Source organism: Anabrus simplex, chromosome 10 (assembly GCF_040414725.1).
Source record: "Anabrus simplex isolate iqAnaSimp1 chromosome 10, ASM4041472v1, whole genome shotgun sequence".
NCBI lineage: Eukaryota > Metazoa > Arthropoda > Insecta > Orthoptera > Tettigoniidae > Anabrus > Anabrus simplex.
Genome location: NC_090274.1, coordinates 131,984,238 through 132,008,690, shown reverse-complemented (window position 1 = coordinate 132,008,690; position 24,453 = coordinate 131,984,238).

Sequence of the window (24,453 nt, the reverse complement as noted above, 5' to 3'; positions counted from 1 at the left end):
AACAGTATCCAAAAAAACTTAAAAACTCTCCTAAAAAACATCAATTTTCTCTTGAACGAACAGGAAACTACAAAATTAATCACCATGAATCCAGGGATACCTACAGCTAAAGCTTACCCTAAAATCCATAAAGACAACATTCCTATGAGACCCATAATAAACTATAGGCCAAGCCCTATTTATAAATTATCCAAATACATACAAAAATTCCTCAAAAAACATTATGTCTTCCAAGCAAATGAAACCATAAAAAACTCAATAGATTTTTGCAATATTACTAAGAATATAAGAATAGAACACTTCTACAAGCTAGCAACATATGATATAACAAACATGTATCCTAATATACCCACACAAAAAACTATCACTATCATAAAATCCAATCTTTATAACCACAGTAAGCTAAGCAAATTGGAAATAGATGAATTTATAAAACTTTTACAATTCGCTATCAATAACAATTATTTCAAGTTCCATGACACTATCTATCAACAGAAAGGATTACCCATGGGATCACCAATATCAGGCATAATAGCTGATATATATATGGATTACTTAGAACACCAAGAAATTAAAAAAATAGAAAATATCATCTGTTGGTGCAGGTTTGTCGATGATGCATTTATAATCATGGACAATAGACATACTAATGAAAACATAATCTTAGAACAACTAAATAGAATAGATCCCCACATTAAATTTACCATGGACACTGAATATAACAACACCATAAACTATTTAGATATATCCATAACTAGACATAACAACCACCTAACATACAACATATATAGAAAACCTACCCATACATCAAATACAATAAAGATAGACTCCACCCACCCACATGCTCATAAGAGAGCTGCATACTATAGTATGATTCACAGAGCATACAACATTCCACTTTCAAAGGAAAATCTAAATAAAGAACTAAACACAATCCACGAAATAGCAAAACAAAACGGATATAAAAGAGAAATGATAAACCGGATCATCAACAAAATCAAAAACCAACCTAAAACCAAGCTAACCAGAATCACCAAAAATAAAAAAGAATATGCACTGTTTACTTACAACAATAACCATATACATCCCATAACAAATATCTTCAAAAAACAAGGCTTAAAAATAGCATACAAAACTGCACGCAATAACACCAACATACTATACAATTCCAAATCAGTTAATAACATAAATAAATACAATCACTCAGGAGTCTATCGCCTCAAATGCAACGACTGCCGAGCCAGCTATGTAGGGCTCACTGGTAGAAGCTTTTTAATACGATATAATGAACATGTCAACGCCGTCAAACACAGACATTTCTCAGCTATGGGTCAGCACATTGATGATCAAAAACATAATTTTACAGACATTAAGAACGACATGCAAATCCTCAATATGAATCCAAAAAGTCCCTTGCTCAGCATAATAGAAGAATTTTACATAAATTTAGACAAATACGTCAATCCGAACTCCAACTTAAATGAAAGTATAGACAGAAACAATATTCTTTTTCATACAGTAATTCCCTTATTAAAAGATTTCTACATCAAAAGAATAAGTAAACAAAAATCTATACGTTCAAATCAACCGCCCCAAGACCTCCTCCCCTCCAACCCCACTCCCATTACTAACACTCCACCCATCCCCCCAAACCTCCCCTCTACCGCCGCTAACTACAATCTCAGAGCAACACGTATCAGATCTCAACAGGCAGCTACAAAGAATGCACGGTTCCAACACCTTACGTAAGTAAAACGACATACGATTTACTACTACACTTTCATACCACACCATTATCACACTTATTATTTCTATTTCCAGATACTGTACCTTGTTTTTACAACATATACGCTTCCATCAACGTGCATCAAGACGCATAATTTCAACATGTTCTGACAAATGTCACCAACTTAAAACATCACGACATACGGATGGATAAACATGCTCCATTAATATATTCAAGATTTCTAATAACTCCAACATTAGTAGCTGCCTAAAATATCTCCAGATATATAACTAAGTATCACCTGATCTGCAAGCGGATTATTCAAAGGTAAAGCTTTACTTCTCGCAGCCCAGCGTTTATAACATTATAAGGGAGTTAAAATAATGCAAATCTTACTTGTAATTCCTTTTAGAGGAGCGATGTGTTCATTGCGGTGTCTGTAAACCCACCATCCCGCCCCAAGAAGCACATTTACTTTTATAACCTAATGAAGAGCAGCACCCGCCATCGGCCATGTCTAAAGTAGCTACTCGCATTCTTATTGGTCAACGTGAACAGAATGTGACGTCATTGCCATCAATGCTGATAAATACATTGCGTTACCAACCCCGGCTGAATTAAAGCACAAACACTATGTAAAGGAAACTATGTTCCACACGAAACTAGATGCCTAGAGCCGCTTCGCGGCTTCTAACCGTCTTATCCTAACCGTCCGCACGGCAAGAACAAGTCCAAACCAATCGTGTAAGAATAATCACCACCACCAGGCATCGAAACTAGATGCCTAAGGCCGCTTCGCGGCTTCTAACCGTCCAGGCCAATGGTCTTGTCCAGATCCTATCGTAGCCGTCCGCACGGCAGGAATCTTGCCCAGATCCTATCGTAACCGCCCAGATCGTATCCTAACCATCCGCACGGCAAGAACAAGTCCAGACCAATCGTGTAAGAATAATTACCACCACCAGGTATCGAAAGTAGATGCCTAAGGCCGCTTCGCGGCTTCTAACCGTCCAGGCCAATGGTCTTGTACCTGGCCTAAGGCCGCTTCGCGGCTTCTAACCGTCCAGGCCAATGGTCTTGTACCTGGATGTAACAATAGACCAATCGTGTAACAATAATCACCAACACGTTCTCGTTCCTAAGTACAGACGTTGGCAGAACTGACCACCAGTTTTGTGGTTGTGTAAAGAAACGACAAACAAACGAGAGTCGCTCCGCGCGCGGCTAAATGTAGCGAGCGCTGGGCTGCGAGAAGTAAAGCATTAATTATTCAAATACTTACCTAACCGTTTTTTACATATAAATATTTTTACGGACCCATTTTACCGGAACACTATATCTAAGACTGTTACGAAAAATTCGTCAACCCCATTTATTCCAATACAATGTATATTAGCACCACATATCAATAACATTAATGTAATGTGTTTTTAACCAGGCATATATGGCATACATATACCACTGTTTTAGTTATATGTCCATTTTAATAGCATTATTTAATGCCTATACTAAGCAAATAGTTTTTATTAAAAATTTTAACCCTATTCCAAGACTCAATCAAGAATAACAGGCTTTATAAACTGATTTCAGCATCTAAGATATATGCCAGTAATATGTTACATTGATATTTCAGTAAAAAGTGTTCAAACCAATGTCCTACATTTTCATATGACTAATCAATAACCAATTTGTGTAATTTATGAACCAACCTTAAATGTATATTGTAAAACTTGCCACTGTTGATTTGCACAAATGTATGTACATTCCACATTGTATAAACCCCCCAAAAAAAATTAGATGGTAGTAGCATAAAAAATAACATGTGACTTCATGGATGATGCACACTAGTTAATCAACTACCTTCATACTGTGTGCTAAAAACTCAAAATTGACACATACAATAGCCCAAATGTACCAGACATACCAACATTTATGATCGGTTTAAATTAATTTAAGCTTTTACCACTACATGTGATGTTTTTGTAAAAAATATATTTTTAATGCATGTCAACTGAAGACGGCCCCTTAGGGGTCGAAACTAGTCTTGACTATATTTACCAGCTTAATGTAAAATAAATTTGTATTGATAAGGTGGAGACTCATATTTATATTGTTTTTTGTAAAGTAATATCTATCAATACGAAAATGAAACTTATAAACAACAGTAGAAAAGCCAACCAGGCAAGAAAAATGGCACACAGATACCAAAATCTGAAAATTAAGATCACAAATATTGTCAAAAACATCACTTTCTTAAAACAATGTCTACAAAATAATTTAACTCCTAAATTTCTTAGGAAATATAATAATAAACATAGAAGCACCTATCAAACCCAAAATACACTAAACAAAACAAACCGAATATGGCTTAAGGAAGAAATTAAATTCATGTATAGAAAGAAACAACACCTCAACATACAAATATATGAAGCACACCTTAAAGCCTCACATGAACTACCATACACATACTGGAACAACTTCCAACAAATAACCAACGAAAAGATAGAAAATATAGCCATACAGAAGCAGAATACCCTGAATAAGAAACTCAACGCACTTAAGGCATCACTAAACCAAACCAATCATACACAGTATAGACAACGTACTACTGTTTCTACTGACAACAACCAACATATTTTCCATCCCCCACTCCAAAACCTAACTAACACAATATTCAATGAAAAAGAAACAACTATACTGAGCAAGGGACCAAAACATAACTGGAAAAACAATTCAGTTTTTGAAAATATTGCCACTATTATTACTGAAACAGAAGATGCTCTAAACAAAATACCCCAAGAAAAACAAAATGAAATTAGATATGAAATTAAAAAAACACTACCACAATATATTGATAAGATCACTCAAAAACCTCAGAATCAAGATATCACAAACCAAACACAAATTAATGTACTCAAAAATAAAATCCAGCAGAATAACCTAATAGTAACAAAGGCAGATAAAGGAAACACTACAGTCATTATGGATAAAGAGGAATATATAACAAAAACAAAAACCTGCTTTCAAGATGAAACTTTTCAAATTAAGACTAAAGATCCTACTAACAGTATCCAAAAAAACTTAAAAACTCTCCTAAAAAACATCAATTTTCTCTTGAACGAACAGGAAACTACAAAATTAATCACCATGAATCCAGGGATACCTACAGCTAAAGCTTACCCTAAAATCCATAAAGACAACATTCCTATGAGACCCATAATAAACTATAGGCCAAGCCCTATTTATAAATTATCCAAATACATACAAAAATTCCTCAAAAAACATTATGTCTTCCAAGCAAATAAAACCATAAAAAACTCAATAGATTTTTGCAATATTACTAAGAATATAAGAATAGAACACTTCTACAAGCTAGCAACATATGATATAACAAACATGTATCCTAATATACCCACACAAAAAACTATCACTATCATAAAATCCAATCTTTATAACCACAGTAAGCTAAGCAAATTGGAAATAGATGAATTTATAAAACTTTTACAATTCGCTATCAATAACAATTATTTCAAGTTCCATGACACTATCTATCAACAGAAAGGATTACCCATGGGATCACCAATATCAGGCATAATAGCTGATATATATATGGATTACTTAGAACACCAAGAAATTAAAAAAATAGAAAATATCATCTGTTGGTGCAGGTTTGTCGATGATGCATTTATAATCATGGACAATAGACATACTAATGAAAACATAATCTTAGAACAACTAAATAGAATAGATCCCCACATTAAATTTACCATGGACACTGAATATAACAACACCATAAACTATTTAGATATATCCATAACTAGACATAACAACCACCTAACATACAACATATATAGAAAACCTACCCATACATCAAATACAATAAAGATAGACTCCACCCACCCACATGCTCATAAGAGAGCTGCATACTATAGTATGATTCACAGAGCATACAACATTCCACTTTCAAAGGAAAATCTAAATAAAGAACTAAACACAATCCACGAAATAGCAAAACAAAACGGATATAAAAGAGAAATGATAAACCGGATCATCAACAAAATCAAAAACCAACCTAAAACCAAGCTAACCAGAATCACCAAAAATAAAAAAGAATATGCACTGTTTACTTACAACAATAACCATATACATCCCATAACAAATATCTTCAAAAAACAAGGCTTAAAAATAGCATACAAAACTGCACGCAATAACACCAACATACTATACAATTCCAAATCAGTTAATAACATAAATAAATACAATCACTCAGGAGTCTATCGCCTCAAATGCAACGACTGCCGAGCCAGCTATGTAGGGCTCACTGGTAGAAGTTTTTTAATACGATATAATGAACATGTCAACGCCGTCAAACACAGACATTTCTCAGCTATGGGTCAGCACATTGATGATCAAAAACATAATTTTACAGACATTAAGAACGACATGCAAATCCTCAATATGAATCCAAAAAGTCCCTTGCTCAGCATAATAGAAGAATTTTACATAAATTTAGACAAATACGTCAATCCGAACTCCAACTTAAATGAAAGTATAGACAGAAACAATATTCTTTTTCATACAGTAATTCCCTTATTAAAAGATTTCTACATCAAAAGAATAAGTAAACAAAAATCTATACGTTCAAATCAACCGCCCCAAGACCTCCTCCCCTCCAACCCCACTCCCATTACTAACACTCCACCCATCCCCCCAAACCTCCCCTCTACCACCGCTAACTACAATCTCAGAGCAACACGTATCAGATCTCAACAGGCAGCTACAAAGAATGCACGGTTCCAACACCTTACGTAAGTAAAACGACATACGATTTACTACTACACTTTCATACCACACCATTATCACACTTATTATTTCTATTTCCAGATACTGTACCTTGTTTTTACAACATATACGCTTCCATCAACGTGCATCAAGACGCATAATTTCAACATGTTCTGACAAATGTCACCAACTTAAAACATCGCGACATACGGATGGATAAACATGCTCCATTAATATATTCAAGATTTCTAATAACTCCAACATTAGTAGCTGCCTAAAATATCTCCAGATATATAACTAAGTATCACCTGATCTGCAAGCGGATTATTCAAATACTTACCTAACCGTTTTTTACATATAAATATTTTTACGGACCCATTTTACCGGAACACTATATCTAAGACTGTTACGAAAAATTCGTCAACCCCATTTATTCCAATACAATGTATATTAGCACCACATATCAATAACATTAATGTAATGTGTTTTTAACCAGGCATATATGGCATACATATACCACTGTTTTAGTTATATGTCCATTTTAATAGCATTATTTAATGCCTATACTAAGCAAATAGTTTTTATTAAAAATTTTAACCCTATTCCAAGACTCAATCAAGAATAACAGGCTTTATAAACTGATTTCAGCATCTAAGATATATGCCAGTAAGATGTTACATTGATATTTCAGTAAAAAGTGTTCAAACCAATGTCCTACATTTTCATATGACTAATCAATAACCAATTTGTGTAATTTATGAACCAACCTTAAATGTATATTGTAAAACTTGCCACTGTTGATTTGCACAAATGTATGTATATTCCACATTGTATAAACCCCCCCCAAAAAAATTAGATGGTAGTAGCATAAAAAATAACATGTGACTTCATGGATGATGCACACTAGTTAATCAACTACCTTCATACTGTGTGCTAAAAACTCAAAATTGACACATACAATAGCCCAAATGTACCAGACATACCAACATTTATGATCGGTTTAAATTAATTTAAACTTTTACCACTACATGTGATGTTTTTGTAAAAAATACATTTTTAATGCATGTCAACTGAAGATGGCCCCTTAGGGGTCGAAACTAGTCTTGACTATATTTACCAGCTTAATGTAAAATAAATTTGTATTGATAAGGTGGAGACTCATATTTATATTGTTTTTTGTAAAGTAATATCTATCAATACGGAAATGAAACTTATAAACAACAGTAGAAAAGCCAACCAGGCAAGAAAAATGGCACACAGATACCAAAATCTGAAAATTAAGATCACAAATATTGTCAAAAACATCACTTTCTTAAAACAATGTCTACAAAATAATTTAACTCCTAAATTTCTTAGGAAATATAATAATAAACATAGAAGCACCTATCAAACCCAAAATACACAAAACAAAACAAACCGAATATGGCTTAAGGAAGAAATTAAATTCATGTATAGAAAGAAACAACACCTCAACATACAAATATATGAAGCACACCTTAAAGCCTCACATGAACTACCATACACATACTGGAACAACTTCCAACAAATAACCAACGAAAAGATAGAAAATATAGCCATACAGAAGCAGAATACCCTGAATAAGAAACTCAACGCACTTAAGGCATCACTAAACCAAACCAATCATACACAGTATAGACAACGTACTACTGTTTCTACTGACAACAACCAACATATTTTCCATCCCCCACTCCAAAACCTAACTAACACAATATTCAATGAAAAAGAAACAACTATACTGAGCAAGGGACCAAAACATAACTGGAAAAACAATTCAGTTTTTGAAAATATTGCCACTATTATTACTGAAACAGAAGATGCTCTAAACAAAATACCCCAAGAAAAACAAAATGAAATTAGATATGAAATTAAAAAAACACTACCACAATATATTGATAAGATCACTCAAAAACCTCAGAATCAAGATATCACAAACCAAACACAAATTAATGTACTCAAAAATAAAATCCAGCAGAATAACCTAATAGTAACAAAGGCAGATAAAGGAAACACTACAGTCATTATGGATAAAGAGGAATATATAACAAAAACAAAAACCTGCTTTCAAGATGAAACTTTTCAAATTAAGACTAAAGATCCTACTAACAGTATCCAAAAAAACTTAAAAACTCTCCTAAAAAACATCAATTTTCTCTTGAACGAACAGGAAACTACAAAATTAATCACCATGAATCCAGGGATACCTACAGCTAAAGCTTACCCTAAAATCCATAAAGACAACATTCCTATGAGACCCATAATAAACTATAGGCCAAGCCCTATTTATAAATTATCCAAATACATACAAAAATTCCTCAAAAAACATTATGTCTTCCAAGCAAATGAAACCATAAAAAACTCAATAGATTTTTGCAATATTACTAAGAATATAAGAATAGAACACTTCTACAAGCTAGCAACATATGATATAACAAACATGTATCCTAATATACCCACACAAAAAACTATCACTATCATAAAATCCAATCTTTATAACCACAGTAAGCTAAGCAAATTGGAAATAGATGAATTTATAAAACTTTTACAATTCGCTATCAATAACAATTATTTCAAGTTCCATGACACTATCTATCAACAGAAAGGATTACCCATGGGATCACCAATATCAGGCATAATAGCTGATATATATATGGATTACTTAGAACACCAAGAAATTAAAAAAATAGAAAATATCATCTGTTGGTGCAGGTTTGTCGATGATGCATTTATAATCATGGACAATAGACATACTAATGAAAACATAATCTTAGAACAACTAAATAGAATAGATCCCCACATTAAATTTACCATGGACACTGAATATAACAACACCATAAACTATTTAGATATATCCATAACTAGACATAACAACCACCTAACATACAACATATATAGAAAACCTACCCATACATCAAATACAATAAAGATAGACTCCACCCACCCACATGCTCATAAGAGAGCTGCATACTATAGTATGATTCACAGAGCATACAACATTCCACTTTCAAAGGAAAATCTAAATAAAGAACTAAACACAATCCACGAAATAGCAAAACAAAACGGATATAAAAGAGAAATGATAAACCGGATCATCAACAAAATCAAAAACCAACCTAAAACCAAGCTAACCAGAATCACCAAAAATAAAAAAGAATATGCACTGTTTACTTACAACAATAACCATATACATCCCATAACAAATATCTTCAAAAAACAAGGCTTAAAAATAGCATACAAAACTGCACGCAATAACACCAACATACTATACAATTCCAAATCAGTTAATAACATAAATAAATACAATCACTCAGGAGTCTATCGCCTCAAATGCAACGACTGCCGAGCCAGCTATGTAGGGCTCACTGGTAGAAGCTTTTTAATACGATATAATGAACATGTCAACGCCGTCAAACACAGACATTTCTCAGCTATGGGTCAGCACATTGATGATCAAAAACATAATTTTACAGACATTAAGAACGACATGCAAATCCTCAATATGAATCCAAAAAGTCCCTTGCTCAGCATAATAGAAGAATTTTACATAAATTTAGACAAATACGTCAATCCGAACTCCAACTTAAATGAAAGTATAGACAGAAACAATATTCTTTTTCATACAGTAATTCCCTTATTAAAAGATTTCTACATCAAAAGAATAAGTAAACAAAAATCTATACGTTCAAATCAACCGCCCCAAGACCTCCTCCCCTCCAACCCCACTCCCATTACTAACACTCCACCCATCCCCCCAAACCTCCCCTCTACCGCCGCTAACTACAATCTCAGAGCAACACGTATCAGATCTCAACAGGCAGCTACAAAGAATGCACGGTTCCAACACCTTACGTAAGTAAAACGACATACGATTTACTACTACACTTTCATACCACACCATTATCACACTTATTATTTCTATTTCCAGATACTGTACCTTGTTTTTACAACATATACGCTTCCATCAACGTGCATCAAGACGCATAATTTCAACATGTTCTGACAAATGTCACCAACTTAAAACATCACGACATACGGATGGATAAACATGCTCCATTAATATATTCAAGATTTCTAATAACTCCAACATTAGTAGCTGCCTAAAATATCTCCAGATATATAACTAAGTATCACCTGATCTGCAAGCGGATTATTCAAAGGTAAAGCTTTACTTCTCGCAGCCCAGCGTTTATAACATTATAAGGGAGTTAAAATAATGCAAATCTTACTTGTAATTCCTTTTAGAGGAGCGATGTGTTCATTGCGGTGTCTGTAAACCCACCATCCCGCCCCAAGAAGCACATTTACTTTTATAACCTAATGAAGAGCAGCACCCGCCATCGGCCATGTCTAAAGTAGCTACTCGCATTCTTATTGGTCAACGTGAACAAAATGTGACGTCATTGCCATCAATGCTGATAAATACATTGCGTTACCAACCCCGGCTGAATTAAAGCACAAACACTATGTAAAGGAAACTATGTTCCACACGAAACTAGATGCCTAGAGCCGCTTCGCGGCTTCTAACCGTCTTATCCTAACCGTCCGCACGGCAAGAACAAGTCCAAACCAATCGTGTAAGAATAATCACCACCACCAGGCATCGAAACTAGATGCCTAAGGCCGCTTCGCGGCTTCTAACCGTCCAGGCCAATGGTCTTGTCCAGATCCTATCGTAGCCGTCCGCACGGCAGGAATCTTGCCCAGATCCTATCGTAACCGCCCAGATCGTATCCTAACCATCCGCACGGCAAGAACAAGTCCAGACCAATCGTGTAAGAATAATTACCACCACCAGGTATCGAAAGTAGATGCCTAAGGCCGCTTCGCGGCTTCTAACCGTCCAGGCCAATGGTCTTGTACCTGGCCTAAGGCCGCTTCGCGGCTTCTAACCGTCCAGGCCAATGGTCTTGTACCTGGATGTAACAATAGACCAATCGTGTAACAATAATCACCAACACGTTCTCGTTCCTAAGTACAGACGTTGGCAGAACTGACCACCAGTTTTGTGGTTGTGTAAAGAAACGACAAACAAACGAGAGTCGCTCCGCGCGCGGCTAAATGTAGCGAGCGCTGGGCTGCGAGAAGTAAAGCGTTAATTATTCAAATACTTACCTAACCGTTTTTTACATATAAATATTTTTACGGACCCATTTTACCGGAACACTATATCTAAGACTGTTACGAAAAATTCGTCAACCCCATTTATTCCAATACAATGTATATTAGCACCACATATCAATAACATTAATGTAATGTGTTTTTAACCAGGCATATATGGCATACATATACCACTGTTTTAGTTATATGTCCATTTTAATAGCATTATTTAATGCCTATACTAAGCAAATAGTTTTTATTAAAAATTTTAACCCTATTCCAAGACTCAATCAAGAATAACAGGCTTTATAAACTGATTTCAGCATCTAAGATATATGCCAGTAATATGTTACATTGATATTTCAGTAAAAAGTGTTCAAACCAATGTCCTACATTTTCATATGACTAATCAATAACCAATTTGTGTAATTTATGAACCAACCTTAAATGTATATTGTAAAACTTGCCACTGTTGATTTGCACAAATGTATGTACATTCCACATTGTATAAACCCCCCAAAAAAAATTAGATGGTAGTAGCATAAAAAATAACATGTGACTTCATGGATGATGCACACTAGTTAATCAACTACCTTCATACTGTGTGCTAAAAACTCAAAATTGACACATACAATAGCCCAAATGTACCAGACATACCAACATTTATGATCGGTTTAAATTAATTTAAGCTTTTACCACTACATGTGATGTTTTTGTAAAAAATATATTTTTAATGCATGTCAACTGAAGACGGCCCCTTAGGGGTCGAAACTAGTCTTGACTATATTTACCAGCTTAATGTAAAATAAATTTGTATTGATAAGGTGGAGACTCATATTTATATTGTTTTTTGTAAAGTAATATCTATCAATACGAAAATGAAACTTATAAACAACAGTAGAAAAGCCAACCAGGCAAGAAAAATGGCACACAGATACCAAAATCTGAAAATTAAGATCACAAATATTGTCAAAAACATCACTTTCTTAAAACAATGTCTACAAAATAATTTAACTCCTAAATTTCTTAGGAAATATAATAATAAACATAGAAGCACCTATCAAACCCAAAATACACTAAACAAAACAAACCGAATATGGCTTAAGGAAGAAATTAAATTCATGTATAGAAAGAAACAACACCTCAACATACAAATATATGAAGCACACCTTAAAGCCTCACATGAACTACCATACACATACTGGAACAACTTCCAACAAATAACCAACGAAAAGATAGAAAATATAGCCATACAGAAGCAGAATACCCTGAATAAGAAACTCAACGCACTTAAGGCATCACTAAACCAAACCAATCATACACAGTATAGACAACGTACTACTGTTTCTACTGACAACAACCAACATATTTTCCATCCCCCACTCCAAAACCTAACTAACACAATATTCAATGAAAAAGAAACAACTATACTGAGCAAGGGACCAAAACATAACTGGAAAAACAATTCAGTTTTTGAAAATATTGCCACTATTATTACTGAAACAGAAGATGCTCTAAACAAAATACCCCAAGAAAAACAAAATGAAATTAGATATGAAATTAAAAAAACACTACCACAATATATTGATAAGATCACTCAAAAACCTCAGAATCAAGATATCACAAACCAAACACAAATTAATGTACTCAAAAATAAAATCCAGCAGAATAACCTAATAGTAACAAAGGCAGATAAAGGAAACACTACAGTCATTATGGATAAAGAGGAATATATAACAAAAACAAAAACCTGCTTTCAAGATGAAACTTTTCAAATTAAGACTAAAGATCCTACTAACAGTATCCAAAAAAACTTAAAAACTCTCCTAAAAAACATCAATTTTCTCTTGAACGAACAGGAAACTACAAAATTAATCACCATGAATCCAGGGATACCTACAGCTAAAGCTTACCCTAAAATCCATAAAGACAACATTCCTATGAGACCCATAATAAACTATAGGCCAAGCCCTATTTATAAATTATCCAAATACATACAAAAATTCCTCAAAAAACATTATGTCTTCCAAGCAAATAAAACCATAAAAAACTCAATAGATTTTTGCAATATTACTAAGAATATAAGAATAGAACACTTCTACAAGCTAGCAACATATGATATAACAAACATGTATCCTAATATACCCACACAAAAAACTATCACTATCATAAAATCCAATCTTTATAACCACAGTAAGCTAAGCAAATTGGAAATAGATGAATTTATAAAACTTTTACAATTCGCTATCAATAACAATTATTTCAAGTTCCATGACACTATCTATCAACAGAAAGGATTACCCATGGGATCACCAATATCAGGCATAATAGCTGATATATATATGGATTACTTAGAACACCAAGAAATTAAAAAAATAGAAAATATCATCTGTTGGTGCAGGTTTGTCGATGATGCATTTATAATCATGGACAATAGACATACTAATGAAAACATAATCTTAGAACAACTAAATAGAATAGATCCCCACATTAAATTTACCATGGACACTGAATATAACAACACCATAAACTATTTAGATATATCCATAACTAGACATAACAACCACCTAACATACAACATATATAGAAAACCTACCCATACATCAAATACAATAAAGATAGACTCCACCCACCCACATGCTCATAAGAGAGCTGCATACTATAGTATGATTCACAGAGCATACAACATTCCACTTTCAAAGGAAAATCTAAATAAAGAACTAAACACAATCCACGAAATAGCAAAACAAAACGGATATAAAAGAGAAATGATAAACCGGATCATCAACAAAATCAAAAACCAACCTAAAACCAAGCTAACCAGAATCACCAAAAATAAAAAAGAATATGCACTGTTTACTTACAACAATAACCATATACATCCCATAACAAATATCTTCAAAAAACAAGGCTTAAAAATAGCATACAAAACTGCACGCAATAACACCAACATACTATACAATTCCAAATCAGTTAATAACATAAATAAATACAATCACTCAGGAGTCTATCGCCTCAAATGCAACGACTGCCGAGCCAGCTATGTAGGGCTCACTGGTAGAAGTTTTTTAATACGATATAATGAACATGTCAACGCCGTCAAACACAGACATTTCTCAGCTATGGGTCAGCACATTGATGATCAAAAACATAATTTTACAGACATTAAGAACGACATGCAAATCCTCAATATGAATCCAAAAAGTCCCTTGCTCAGCATAATAGAAGAATTTTACATAAATTTAGACAAATACGTCAATCCGAACTCCAACTTAAATGAAAGTATAGACAGAAACAATATTCTTTTTCATACAGTAATTCCCTTATTAAAAGATTTCTACATCAAAAGAATAAGTAAACAAAAATCTATACGTTCAAATCAACCGCCCCAAGACCTCCTCCCCTCCAACCCCACTCCCATTACTAACACTCCACCCATCCCCCCAAACCTCCCCTCTACCACCGCTAACTACAATCTCAGAGCAACACGTATCAGATCTCAACAGGCAGCTACAAAGAATGCACGGTTCCAACACCTTACGTAAGTAAAACGACATACGATTTACTACTACACTTTCATACCACACCATTATCACACTTATTATTTCTATTTCCAGATACTGTACCTTGTTTTTACAACATATACGCTTCCATCAACGTGCATCAAGACGCATAATTTCAACATGTTCTGACAAATGTCACCAACTTAAAACATCGCGACATACGGATGGATAAACATGCTCCATTAATATATTCAAGATTTCTAATAACTCCAACATTAGTAGCTGCCTAAAATATCTCCAGATATATAACTAAGTATCACCTGATCTGCAAGCGGATTATTCAAATACTTACCTAACCGTTTTTTACATATAAATATTTTTACGGACCCATTTTACCGGAACACTATATCTAAGACTGTTACGAAAAATTCGTCAACCCCATTTATTCCAATACAATGTATATTAGCACCACATATCAATAACATTAATGTAATGTGTTTTTAACCAGGCATATATGGCATACATATACCACTGTTTTAGTTATATGTCCATTTTAATAGCATTATTTAATGCCTATACTAAGCAAATAGTTTTTATTAAAAATTTTAACCCTATTCCAAGACTCAATCAAGAATAACAGGCTTTATAAACTGATTTCAGCATCTAAGATATATGCCAGTAAGATGTTACATTGATATTTCAGTAAAAAGTGTTCAAACCAATGTCCTACATTTTCATATGACTAATCAATAACCAATTTGTGTAATTTATGAACCAACCTTAAATGTATATTGTAAAACTTGCCACTGTTGATTTGCACAAATGTATGTATATTCCACATTGTATAAACCCCCCCCAAAAAAATTAGATGGTAGTAGCATAAAAAATAACATGTGACTTCATGGATGATGCACACTAGTTAATCAACTACCTTCATACTGTGTGCTAAAAACTCAAAATTGACACATACAATAGCCCAAATGTACCAGACATACCAACATTTATGATCGGTTTAAATTAATTTAAACTTTTACCACTACATGTGATGTTTTTGTAAAAAATACATTTTTAATGCATGTCAACTGAAGATGGCCCCTTAGGGGTCGAAACTAGTCTTGACTATATTTACCAGCTTAATGTAAAATAAATTTGTATTGATAAGGTGGAGACTCATATTTATATTGTTTTTTGTAAAGTAATATCTATCAATACGGAAATGAAACTTATAAACAACAGTAGAAAAGCCAACCAGGCAAGAAAAATGGCACACAGATACCAAAATCTGAAAATTAAGATCACAAATATTGTCAAAAACATCACTTTCTTAAAACAATGTCTACAAAATAATTTAACTCCTAAATTTCTTAGGAAATATAATAATAAACATAGAAGCACCTATCAAACCCAAAATACACAAAACAAAACAAACCGAATATGGCTTAAGGAAGAAATTAAATTCATGTATAGAAAGAAACAACACCTCAACATACAAATATATGAAGCACACCTTAAAGCCTCACATGAACTACCATACACATACTGGAACAACTTCCAACAAATAACCAACGAAAAGATAGAAAATATAGCCATACAGAAGCAGAATACCCTGAATAAGAAACTCAACGCACTTAAGGCATCACTAAACCAAACCAATCATACACAGTATAGACAACGTACTACTGTTTCTACTGACAACAACCAACATATTTTCCATCCCCCACTCCAAAACCTAACTAACACAATATTCAATGAAAAAGAAACAACTATACTGAGCAAGGGACCAAAACATAACTGGAAAAACAATTCAGTTTTTGAAAATATTGCCACTATTATTACTGAAACAGAAGATGCTCTAAACAAAATACCCCAAGAAAAACAAAATGAAATTAGATATGAAATTAAAAAAACACTACCACAATATATTGATAAGATCACTCAAAAACCTCAGAATCAAGATATCACAAACCAAACACAAATTAATGTACTCAAAAATAAAATCCAGCAGAATAACCTAATAGTAACAAAGGCAGATAAAGGAAACACTACAGTCATTATGGATAAAGAGGAATATATAACAAAAACAAAAACCTGCTTTCAAGATGAAACTTTTCAAATTAAGACTAAAGATCCTACTAACAGTATCCAAAAAAACTTAAAAACTCTCCTAAAAATCATCAATTTTCTCTTGAACGAACAGGAAACTACAAAATTAATCACCATGAATCCAGGGATACCTACAGCTAAAGCTTACCCTAAAATCCATAAAGACAACATTCCTATGAGACCCATAATAAACTATAGGCCAAGCCCTATTTATAAATTATCCAAATACATACAAAAATTCCTCAAAAAACATTATGTCTTCCAAGCAAATGAAACCATAAAAAACTCAATAGATTTTTGCAATATTACTAAGAATATAAGAATAGAACACTTCTACAAGCTAGCAACATATGATATAACAAACATGTATCCTAATATACCCACACAAAAAACTATCACTATCATAAAATCCAATCTTTATAACCACAGTAAGCTAAGCAAATTGGAAATAGATGAATTTATAAAACTTTTACAATTCGCTATCAATAACAATTATTTCAAGTTCCATGACACTATCTATCAACAGAAAGGATTACCCATGGGATCACCAATATCAGGCATAATAGCTGATATATATATGGATTACTTAGAACACCAAGAAATTAAAAAAATAGAAAATATCATCTGTTGGTGCAGGTTTGTCGATGATGCATTTATAATCATGGACAATAGACATACTAATGAAAACATAATCTTAGAACAACTAAATAGAATAGATCCCCACATTAAATTTACCATGGACACTGAATATAACAACACCATAAACTATTTAGATATATCCATAACTAGACATAACAACCACCTAACATACAACATATATAGAAAACCTACCCATACATCAAATACAATAAAGATAGACTCCACCCACCCACATGCTCATAAGAGAGCTGCATACTATAGTATGATTCACAGAGCATACAACATTCCACTTTCAAAGGAAAATCTAAATAAAGAACTAAACACAATCCACGAAATAGCAAAACAAAACGGATATAAAAGAGAAATGATAAACCGGATCATCAACAAAATCAAAAACCAACCTAAAACCAAGCTAACCAGAATCACCAAAAATAAAAAAGAATATGCACTGTTTACTTACAACAATAACCATATACATCCCATAACAAATATCTTCAAAAAACAAGGCTTAAAAATAGCATACAAAACTGCACGCAATAACACCAACATACTATACAATTCCAAATCAGTTAATAACATAAATAAATACAATCACTCAGGAGTCTATCGCCTCAAATGCAACGACTGCCGAGCCAGCTATGTAGGGCTCACTGGTAGAAGCTTTTTAATACGATATAATGAACATGTCAACGCCGTCAAACACAGACATTTCTCAGCTATGGGTCAGCACATTGATGATCAAAAACATAATTTTACAGACATTAAGAACGACATGCAAATCCTCAATATGAATCCAAAAAGTCCCTTGCTCAGCATAATAGAAGAATTTTACATAAATTTAGACAAATACGTCAATCCGAACTCCAACTTAAATGAAAGTATAGACAGAAACAATATTCTTTTTCATACAGTAATTCCCTTATTAAAAGATTTCTACATCAAAAGAATAAGTAAACAAAAATCTATACGTTCAAATCAACCGCCCCAAGACCTCCTCCCCTCCAACCCCACTCCCATTACTAACACTCCACCCATCCCCCCAAACCTCCCCTCTACCGCCGCTAACTACAATCTCAGAGCAACACGTATCAGATCTCAACAGGCAGCTACAAAGAATGCACGGTTCCAACACCTTACGTAAGTAAAACGACATACGATTTACTACTACACTTTCATACCACACCATTATCACACTTATTATTTCTATTTCCAGATACTGTACCTTGTTTTTACAACATATACGCTTCCATCAACGTGCATCAAGACGCATAATTTCAACATGTTCTGACAAATGTCACCAACTTAAAACATCACGACATACGGATGGATAAACATGCTCCATTAATATATTCAAGATTTCTAATACCATAACTCCAACATTAGTAGCTGCCTAAAATATCTCCAGATATATAACTAAGTATCACCTGATCTGCAAGCGGATTATTCAAAGGTAAAGCTTTACTTCTCGCAGCCCAGCGTTTATAACATTATAAGGGAGTTAAAATAATGCAAATCTTACTTGTAATTCCTTTTAGAGGAGCGATGTGTTCATTGCGGTGTCTGTAAACCCACCATCCCGGCCCAAGAAGCACATTTACTTTTATAACCTAATGAAGAGCAGCACCCGCCATCGGCCATGTCTAAAGTAGCTACTCGCATTCTTATTGGTCAACGTGAACAGAATGTGACGTCATTGCCATCAATGCTGATAAATACATTGCGTTACCAACCCCGGCTGAATTAAAGCACAAACACTATGTAAAGGAAACTATGTTCCACACGAAACTAGATGCCTAGAGCCGCTTCGCGGCTTCTAACCGTCTTATCCTAACCGTCCGCACGGCAAGAACAAGTCCAAACCAATCGTGTAAGAATAATCACCACCACCAGGCATCGAAACTAGATGCCTAAGGCCGCTTCGCGGCTTCTAACCGTCCAGGCCAATGGTCTTGTCCAGATCCTATCGTAGCCGTCCGCACGGCAGGAATCTTGCCCAGATCCTATCGTAACCGCCCAGATCGTATCCTAACCATCCGCACGGCAAGAACAAGTCCAGACCAATCGTGTAAGAATAATTACCACCACCAGGTATCGAAAGTAGATGCCTAAGGCCGCTTCGCGGCTTCTAACCGTCCAGGCCAATGGTCTTGTACCTGGCCTAAGGCCGCTTCGCGGCTTCTAACCGTCCAGGCCAATGGTCTTGTACCTGGATGTAACAATAGACCAATCGTGTAACAATAATCACCAACACGTTCTCGTTCCTAAGTACAGACGTTGGCAGAACTGACCACCAGTTTTGTGGTTGTGTAAAGAAACGACAAACAAACGAGAGTCGCTCCGCGCGCGGCTAAATGTAGCGAGCGCTGGGCTGCGAGAAGTAAAGCATTAATTATTCAAATACTTACCTAACCGTTTTTTACATATAAATATTTTTACGGACCCATTTTACCGGAACACTATATCTAAGACTGTTACGAAAAATTCGTCAACCCAATTTATTCCAATACAATGTATATTAGCACCACATATCAATAACATTAATGTAATGTGTTTTTAACCAGGCATATATGGCATACATATACCACTGTTTTAGTTATATGTCCATTTTAATAGCATTATTTAATGCCTATACTAAGCAAATAGTTTTTATTAAAAATTTTAACCCTATTCCAAGACTCAATCAAGAATAACAGGCTTTATAAACTGATTTCAGCATCTAAGATATATGCCAGTAAGATGTTACATTGATATTTCAGTAAAAAGTGTTCAAACCAATGTCCTACATTTTCATATGACTAATCAATAACCAATTTGTGTAATTTATGAACCAACCTTAAATGTATATTGTAAAACTTGCCACTGTTGATTTGCACAAATGTATGTACATTCCACATTGTATAAACCCCCCAAAAAAAATTAGATGGTAGTAGCATAAAAAATAACATGTGACTTCATGGATGATGCACACTAGTTAATCAACTACCTTCATACTGTGTGCTAAAAACTCAAAATTGACACATACAATAGCCCAAATGTACCAGACATACCAACATTTATGATCGGTTTAAATTAATTTAAGCTTTTACCACTACATGTGATGTTTTTGTAAAAAATATATTTTTAATGCATGTCAACTGAAGACGGCCCCTTAGGGGTCGAAACTAGTCTTGACTATATTTACCAGCTTAATGTAAAATAAATTTGTATTGATAAGGTGGAGACTCATATTTATATTGTTTTTTGTAAAGTAATATCTATCAATACGAAAATGAAACTTATAAACAACAGTAGAAAAGCCAACCAGGCAAGAAAAATGGCACACAGATACCAAAATCTGAAAATTAAGATCACAAATATTGTCAAAAACATCACTTTCTTAAAACAATGTCTACAAAATAATTTAACTCCTAAATTTCTTAGGAAATATAATAATAAACATAGAAGCACCTATCAAACCCAAAATACACAAAACAAAACAAACCGAATATGGCTTAAGGAAGAAATTAAATTCATGTATAGAAAGAAACAACACCTCAACATACAAATATATGAAGCACACCTTAAAGCCTCACATGAACTACCATACACATACTGGAACAACTTCCAACAAATAACCAACGAAAAGATAGAAAATATAGCCATACAGAAGCAGAATACCCTGAATAAGAAACTCAACGCACTTAAGGCATCACTAAACCAAACCAATCATACACAGTATAGACAACGTACTACTGTTTCTACTGACAACAACCAACATATTTTCCATCCCCCACTCCAAAACCTAACTAACACAATATTCAATGAAAAAGAAACAACTATACTGAGCAAGGGACCAAAACATAACTGGAAAAACAATTCAGTTTTTGAAAATATTGCCACTATTATTACTGAAACAGAAGATGCTCTAAACAAAATACCCCAAGAAAAACAAAATGAAATTAGATATGAAATTAAAAAAACACTACCACAATATATTGATAAGATCACTCAAAAACCTCAGAATCAAGATATCACAAACCAAACACAAATTAATGTACTCAAAAATAAAATCCAGCAGAATAACCTAATAGTAACAAAGGCAGATAAAGGAAACACTACAGTCATTATGGATAAAGAGGAATATATAACAAAAACAAAAACCTGCTTTCAAGATGAAACTTTTCAAATTAAGACTAAAGATCCTACTAACAGTATCCAAAAAAACTTAAAAACTCTCCTAAAAAACATCAATTTTCTCTTGAACGAACAGGAAACTACAAAATTAATCACCATGAATCCAGGGATACCTACAGCTAAAGCTTACCCTAAAATCCATAAAGACAACATTCCTATGAGACCCATAATAAACTATAGGCCAAGCCCTATTTATAAATTATCCAAATACATACAAAAATTCCTCAAAAAACATTATGTCTTCCAAGCAAATAAAACCATAAAAAACTCAATAGATTTTTGCAATATTACTAAGAATATAAGAATAGAACACTTCTACAAGCTAGCAACATATGATATAACAAACATGTATCCTAATATACCCACACAAAAAACTATCACTATCATAAAATCCAATCTTTATAACCACAGTAAGCTAAGCAAATTGGAAATAGATGAATTTATAAAACTTTTACAATTCGCTATCAATAACAATTATTTCAAGTTCCATGACACTATCTATCAACAGAAAGGATTACCCATGGGATCACCAATATCAGGCATAATAGCTGATATATATATGGATTACTTAGAACACCAAGAAATTAAAAAAATAGAAAATATCATCTGTTGGTGCAGGTTTGTCGATGATGCATTTATAATCATGGACAATAGACATACTAATGAAAACATAATCTTAGAACAACTAAATAGAATAGATCCCCACATTAAATTTACCATGGACACTGAATATAACAACACCATAAACTATTTAGATATATCCATAACTAGACATAACAACCACCTAACATACAACATATATAGAAAACCTACCCATACATCAAATACAATAAAGATAGACTCCACCCACCCACATGCTCATAAGAGAGCTGCATACTATAGTATGATTCACAGAGCATACAACATTCCACTTTCAAAGGAAAATCTAAATAAAGAACTAAACACAATCCACGAAATAGCAAAACAAAACGGATATAAAAGAGAAATGATAAACCGGATCATCAACAAAATCAAAAACCAACCTAAAACCAAGCTAACCAGAATCACCAAAAATAAAAAAGAATATGCACTGTTTACTTACAACAATAACCATATACATCCCATAACAAATATCTTCAAAAAACAAGGCTTAAAAATAGCATACAAAACTGCACGCAATAACACCAACATACTATACAATTCCAAATCAGTTAATAACATAAATAAATACAATCACTCAGGAGTCTATCGCCTCAAATGCAACGACTGCCGAGCCAGCTATGTAGGGCTCACTGGTAGAAGCTTTTTAATACGATATAATGAACATGTCAACGCCGTCAAACACAGACATTTCTCAGCTATGGGTCAGCACATTGATGATCAAAAACATAATTTTACAGACATTAAGAACGACATGCAAATCCTCAATATGAATCCAAAAAGTCCCTTGCTCAGCATAATAGAAGAATTTTACATAAATTTAGACAAATACGTCAATCCGAACTCCAACTTAAATGAAAGTATAGACAGAAACAATATTCTTTTTCATACAGTAATTCCCTTATTAAAAGATTTCTACATCAAAAGAATAAGTAAACAAAAATCTATACGTTCAAATCAACCGCCCCAAGACCTCCTCCCCTCCAACCCCACTCCCATTACTAACACTCCACCCATCCCCCCAAACCTCCCCTCTACCGCCGCTAACTACAATCTCAGAGCAACACGTATCAGATCTCAACAGGCAGCTACAAAGAATGCACGGTTCCAACACCTTACGTAAGTAAAACGACATACGATTTACTACTACACTTTCATACCACACCATTATCACACTTATTATTTCTATTTCCAGATACTGTACCTTGTTTTTACAACATATACGCTTCCATCAACGTGCATCAAGACGCATAATTTCAACATGTTCTGACAAATGTCACCAACTTAAAACATCACGACATACGGATGGATAAACATGCTCCATTAATATATTCAAGATTTCTAATAACTCCAACATTAGTAGCTGCCTAAAATATCTCCAGATATATAACTAAGTATCACCTGATCTGCAAGCGGATTATTCAAAGGTAAAGCTTTACTTCTCGCAGCCCAGCGTTTATAACATTATAAGGGAGTTAAAATAATGCAAATCTTACTTGTAATTCCTTTTAGAGGAGCGATGTGTTCATTGCGGTGTCTGTAAACCCACCATCCCGCCCCAAGAAGCACATTTACTTTTATAACCTAATGAAGAGCAGCACCCGCCATCGGCCATGTCTAAAGTAGCTACTCGCATTCTTATTGGTCAACGTGAACAGAATGTGACGTCATTGCCATCAATGCTGATAAATACATTGCGTTACCAACCCCGGCTGAATTAAAGCACAAACACTATGTAAAGGAAACTATGTTCCACACGAAACTAGATGCCTA